This window comes from Camelina sativa, chromosome 9 (genome assembly GCF_030686135.1).
Source record: "Camelina sativa cultivar CO46 ecotype springtype chromosome 9, ASM3068613v1".
Classification (NCBI taxonomy): domain Eukaryota; kingdom Viridiplantae; phylum Streptophyta; class Magnoliopsida; order Brassicales; family Brassicaceae; genus Camelina; species Camelina sativa.
The window spans coordinates 11,033,683-11,041,109 of record NC_141888.1 but is presented as its reverse complement, the minus strand read 5'-3'; positions in this window follow the sequence as shown (position 1 = coordinate 11,041,109).

Genomic DNA, 7,427 nt, shown 5'->3' with positions numbered 1-7,427 from the left:
GGAGGAAGAGAAAAGACATAGGGAGAGAGTTTTACATTGATCTTTTATGGTAAGGTAGTAATACATTTAATCATACAAAAACATTTGTATATATAGAGAAGGTAATAGACATATACTACTGTGGTAATAAATGTCAATGGACTCCACTTTAAGAAAAATACGCAAAGTCTTGACTTCTATAACAGAAACAAAGTAAAAAGTCATAATGCAAGTTTTCGTATCCCACATCGGTTAATGGAAGAAAGGGGTGCTCACAACAACTTCACTTATATATAGATTCAAGGTTTTGACGAAAATAAGGCCCATTCAAATTATAAGGCCTGGCCAATATTAGTTGAGTTTTAAGTTATTAAATCGGTTGAATAACTGATTTTCAACACCTAACCAGTATAAATTCGGTCAACGATTTATTAGACCAAATTGCACATAATCGCGGCATTCATATTAAAGCAATAAATTAAAGAGTGAATAAAAGCAATAAATATGTTATGGTGATTAAAATCATCCATAAAGACTAAAATTAAATTATGGTGACTAAAGTCATCCATAGTAGAAAATAAATCAAAGCAGTAAATAAATTATTATGCATTAAAATGTAATGGGGCGGCAGAGCCGCGCTCCTGTAATAATAAATGACATCTTGATAGAGTGATCGTGAACTTGGTAGAATGATAGTGTTGATAACGTGTTTTAATCTAGTAATTTTATGTCGTAAATAAAACTTTGAGTATTATAAAAGGAGATGGAAGTATATATGATAAACTAACGGAGGAAGAGAAAAGACATAGGGAGAGAGTTTTACATTGATCTTTTATGGTAAGGTAGTAATACATTTAATCATACAAAAACATTTGTATATATAGAGAAGGAAATAGACATATACTACTGTGATAATAAATGTCAATAGACTCCACTTTAAGAACAATACGCAAAGTCTTGACTTCTATAACAGAAACAAAGTAAAAAGTCATAATGCAAGTTTTCGTATCCCACATCGGTTGATGAAGAAAGGGGTGCTCACAAGAACTTCACTTATATATAGATTCAAGGTTTTGACGAAAATAAGGCTCATTGAAATTATAAGGCCTGTCCAATATTAGTTGAGTTTTTAAGTTATTAAATCGGTTGAATAACTGATTTTCAACACCTAACCAGTATAAAATCGGTCAACGATTTATTAGACCAAATTGCACATAATCGCGGCATTCATATTAAAGCAATAAATTAAAGAGTGAATAAAAGCAATAAATATGTTATGGTGATTAAAATCATCCATAAAGACTAAAATTAAATTATGGTGACTAAAGTCATCCATAGTAGAAAATAAATCAAAGTAGTAAATAAATTATTATGCATTAAAATGTCATGGGGCGGCAGAGCCGCGCTCCTGTAATAATAAATGACATCTTGATAGAGTGATCGTGAACTTGGTAGAATGATAGTGTTGATAACGTGTTTTAATCTAGTAATTTTATGTCGTAAATAAAACTTTGAGTATTATAAAAGGAGATGGAAGTATCTTATATAATAAGAGAAGGTTTTTCTCAACTTCTGCTTAGAACATGACATCTGGCTTATTATATAACTGACACATGTCCTCTCTTATTTTTAAAGGCCATTGTTTTTACATTTTTAAATTGGGCCTAACAAAATAAAACCAGTTACAAGTCCAGCAAATATAATTGACAGCCCTTACATCCATCAGGAGGATATGAACCAAACGATGTCAAATTCACCTATACTCACTTTTTCACAATCATCGTTCCCAGCAGCTACCACCTTCGATGTACCTTCACAAAATTCTCCTAATCCTTGGGTTTCTTTGGTTTAATTTTCCTACTCCACCACCAAATTCTAAATCATTTCCGGTTTAATATATGTGTCAAGATCCCGAACACCTATTTGAAGTTCCAAAATCGTTTTTAAATTGCTTGGTATCAAATATAGAAATATTAAGAAAGGGGTTTAGATCTTCACTACCAATTAGAATCATATAAACCATTATTATGACGTTATTTGTATTACTTATTACAATCTTTAAGGTAATTAAAGAATTCCATTGAAGTATATCTTTCATTTTCATCTTTACGTTTACCACCTAATTTAACGTAATGAAAATAATACCAAACACCTATGATTTCATGGTCATTAAAATTTCATTCCAATCCCTGATTACTCTCCCTCAACCATTGCATTAAGTTTTTTTTTTAAATAACAACCTTTGACGACACTCATCTTCTCTCTCACACACCATGGGTAAAACTAAAACAATAGCACCCTACTCTACCCTTGATTCAACCTCCAACGAAATACACAACACTGGTATCAATAGGATTGTTGTTTGGGTCATCCATATTTGGGAAGTTCGAGACTTTTGAAGAAACAATATGTTACTTATTGTTCCTAATGAAAATGTCTCCTTACTGATGAAAATGTATATTATCTCTATTATTGTTCCTCTTGACCCCTGATTTACCTCCATTTTAACACATTCATTTAGCCTTTGTTTCAGGATTGTGCTATACAAGCTTCAGTTGTTCCTAATCGTGTGTCTAAGTTTCAAGATCAATTGGTTAAAGGCCAGTTGTACAGCATCAATGATTTCGATGTTGTTGCATCCTCCAACCGTTATCGTCGCACCAAGCACAAGTGGAGAATTGTTTTCACGGAGAAAACGTCTTTGGAGACTGTTAAAAAATGACAATGTTCTATTGGTTTTGATTATTTTAGGTTCTCTACTTTTTCAGACTTGCTTGATATGGTAAACAAGGGTGAGGAGCTTCCAGGTAACAACCTTTTTTGCATTGTTCGTATTTCTGGTCTCTTAGCTTCCACTATGTTCTTCAGTATATGATTTATATCTACATTTACCCACTCACCAGATGTTGTTGGCCAAATATCCTCGTCTCGAACATTTGAAAACAAAGATCAGAACCACCCTTCAAACTTTCTGTTTAATACTGACTTGCATTTTTGAAAGGTATTGGGTTTTTTTTTTTTTTTTTTCAGATTCGTTCTACACTTTGTAAGTCTGTAACTGTGTAACAGTTATGGTGTTTGTTGTAGTGGTGACAACGTATACATATCTCTTTGGAGAGAACTTGCGGTCTATGTCCATGCCAAACTTTTATCCCTAAAAGATGAAATAGTTGTTGTCATTGCAACCCATGTAAACCCACAAAAAGTTAGGCGTAACTGTTTTGTTTTTAACGTTCTACTTTCTATTAAATATTAATTGGTTCAACGTTTTAGTGTTCTAAAACTTAAGACCAATGTATATGAGTGTATGAATGAATATGATGCTAACAATGGGCCATATGTATTCTTGACAATTTCAAAATTAGAGCATGGGTTGACAATTTCAAAATTAGAGCATGGCTAATTCTGTTTAAGATTTGATGTTCTTCATCTTCATCTAGAGTTCTATATTGTCCCATTAATTTTAAACGGCCAAATTCTGCTACTATAATGGCTGCTGGCTGGTCCCTTAAAATGTAATTTCATGTGATTGTATTCTATTTCGTACTTAAATTATTGTTATGATTCGAAGAAAGTTCTAATGTCTCTGAAGCATTTTTCCTTAAGATCACGTAAATGACTTGCTCATTGCATAGTTCATTTTTAAATCCCATTATCACCTTTAAAATCCCAATAAATTAGCTTACATTTATATTAAAAAAATCAATTTCAATGTTTAGTCATAAATTTATATTCCAATCTATTATTTCTCTTTATCTAAAATTCTATATTAACCCATTAATTTTAAACGGCCAAATTCTGCTACTATAATGTCTGACTGGCTGGTTTCTTAATATGTATATTTCATGTGATTGCATTCTATTTTGTACTCAGATTATTGTTATGATTCGAGAAAAGTTCTAATGACTTTGAAACATTTTTCCTTTAGATCACGTAAATGATTTGCTCATTGCACATATAATTTTTAAATCCCATTATCACCTTTAAAATCTCAATAAATTAGCTTACATTTATATCCAAAAATCAAATTCAATGTTTAGTCATAAATTTATACATTCCAATCTCTTATTTCTCTTTGACTAAAATTCTATATTGTCCTAATTTTAAACGGCCAAATTCTGCTACTATAATGGTTGACTGGCTGGTTTCTTAATATGTATATTTCATGTGATGTATTCTACTTCATACTCAAATTATTGTTATGATTCGAGGAAAATTCTAATGTCTCTGAAGCATTTTTCCTTTAGATCATGTAAATGATTTGCTCCTTGCACAATTCATTTTTAAAGGAAAATGGAGGATTTAAGATCTCAGACAAGGAACTAAAGTTTATGCAAGCATGTAAGGTAGTAGTCTGGACTGGTGAATAGGTGGAGGAGAAAACCTTTACAGAATGACCAAACAATCAAATAAAAAATTTAGTTACTCTTATTTTCTCCTTTAAGCTTTTTTCTATTGGCATATTGAGTAAAGTTTTCTATTAAGTTATGGAGACACCATGAGCCTACGTGCATGTACACTACGACATATTCATAAAGTTAAAACAATGCAGCTTAGCCTAAGATATATATCACACAACGGTATAATTGTGTTAGAAAATGATTTTTTGAGTTTAAAATTTTAAATTATACATTCTTTTATTTATATATTATTCTAACTTGGATATTTGTTAAGATTACTACGGATAGGGAGACCTAAAGCTTAAAATAGATGATCAGATCTCTATTATATATATATATATATATATATATATATATCGAAGGAAGACATTAGAAGAAACAACGTTAGACGAAGTGATTTGTAATTGATTTCAGTTAACTTGTGATATGGGACTTCAATTTAAACTTTCGCTTATGTCTTCACGTAACAACAAAATAAAGATGATGAGGATTTGCCTTAATCAATGTCGAAGTGAATAAAATCACCAAAAGGTGATCTTTATTTTATTTTATTTTTGGTTTAAAGCCACTGAATAGGCTTTGAAGTTTGAAGGATTCGTATCATTTTCCATCTTGTGTTGACAGGACAAAAAGGTGCTTTTGATGTTAGGGGTTACCAACAGTTAAAAGAGAAATAAATTACACATTATCTGAATCTGAAGATGAAAAATGTGCAATATTAAGGAATATAATATTTATTTTATATCTCTAAACTTCACCATATTTAATAAAAGATTACTCATGGGATAAATTCAAAACTCAACAATGATGGTAGATCTCGGCTATTTCTGTAAAGCCACAGCGGAAACAACATCCAAACAAGTTATTGTCGTAATTTGAAAGTGACATGTATTAATATGACTATATGAGTCTATAATTTTTAGTTGACACATTACGTCTTGACCCAACAGAACAAAGACGATGATCATTTGCCCATACAGCTTACATCAAACAATTTAGTATTCTGGAAGTTGTTTAAATATTGATTGACCATTTTAATGTTAAATATCATTTCAATGTTTACAAATATATTACATAAATCATCTATTTTATAATCACAAAATTTGCCTTAAGTGTATTGCAAAATGGTTACATCGCAAAACAACATGTCCTAAAAAAGAATCAGTCTAAGCTTTTAAACATTTTGTTATTATTATACATGAGGGTGTAGTTTAATTACTTAAGATACATACTCTTCTCCCTAAAATTTATATAATTTTTATCAATTAAAAAAAATCCAATTAAGAAAGCAAAATACAGAAATATAAAAATCTAACAGTTAAAAAAATTACCAATCGAACAAATACTAAGATAAGCCCGTGCGTAGCACGGGACAACTCCTAGTATATGATAAACTAATGGAGGGAGAGAAAAGACATAGGGAGAGAGTTTTACATTGATCTTTTATGGTAAGGTAGTAATACATTTAATCGTACAAAAACATTTGTATATATAGAGAAGGAAATAGACATATACTACTGTGATAATAAATGTCAATAGACTCTACTTTAAGAACAATACGCAAAGTCTTGACTTCTATAACAGAAACAAAGTAAAAAGTCATAATGCAAGTTTTCGTATCCCACATCGGTTGATGGAAGAAAGGGGTGCTCACAACAACTTCACTTATATATAGATTCAAGGTTTTGACGAAAATAAGGCCCATTCAAATTATAAGGCCTGTCCAATATTAGTTGAGTTTTTAAGTTATTAAATCGGTTGAATAACTGATTTTCAACACCTAACCAGTATAAAATCGGTCAACGATTTATTAGACCAAATTGCACATAATCGCGGCGGTAGTGTTCCGGTCAGCGATTAAACGGGTGCATAGACGGCTAGGCAGCCGCGTTTTAAAACAGAGCTATTAGATATTGATTCTGCGATGCCTTAATTCGTTTCTATTTTGGTCGGTCAAATGTGAATTGTCAATGTTAACTATCAAAATGCAAAGTACATGTGAAAATACTTCAGCCTGCTCATATCCTTTTGATAAAAAAAAAAATTGTTTTCACAAAAGATTATAAAATTTTATATTATATATTGAGCAGCGTTGCCGTGTTGGTTGGAGAATTCAAGTTAAGTATATAATGGTAGTGTATTATAAATATAAATATAGTGATATATTCATATAATCTGTTCACGCACAAATTGCAGCATGACTTTTTAAGGAATTAGTCTTTAATGATGAAAATATTTCTCGAGATATTCTACGTACAACATGACTTTTTAAGGAATTAGTAATCATGGATTTTTTTTCAGAAATATACTTTTTGTTTTTTTAGAAATATACTCTTGTTTATAACTTCACTATATACTAATACTAGAATTTGAACCCGTGCACGCGCGGGATTTTAATTTAAAATAATTTTTATTAATATAAATTCTTGAGCTCAAATATATTTATTGAAACTTTTGAGTATAAATCTATATAAACACTAAACTTAATTTACTAACATAAAACATATATATAGTTGAAGATAATGTTTATTTGTTATATTTATTTGCGAGGAATTTTAGTTTAAAATTTTTAAGAATAAGAATCATTGAATATAAATATAATTAATCATTTGAAGTTTAAAAGATAAATGCAAATAAAAGTCGTACTTATTTTACTAATCTATATATAATATCTATATTGTCTAGTGTCGCAATAATGTTTTTCTAGTAAATCAATAATATATCACATAGTAAAAAAAATGACTTAAAAATCTCTCTCGAATAGTACATTCCATATTCATATCCAATGAAAACATCATTTTAAAATTTCTAACGCCGAATGTCGATCATTGACCTAATTATAAAGATCATTTAAACATATCGATATCCCACATTAAATATAAATATACAAAGATTCATAAACATTTTAGTGTTATGTCACTACAACGGAGTTGTACAAGTGCATCACCTGCCATAATAGAATTTCCGACCAAGTCAAGAATGCTTAAATGGTGAAATGATTAAACCCGACATCCGTTCACTAATCCAAGTTACATATTTGTCTAAACC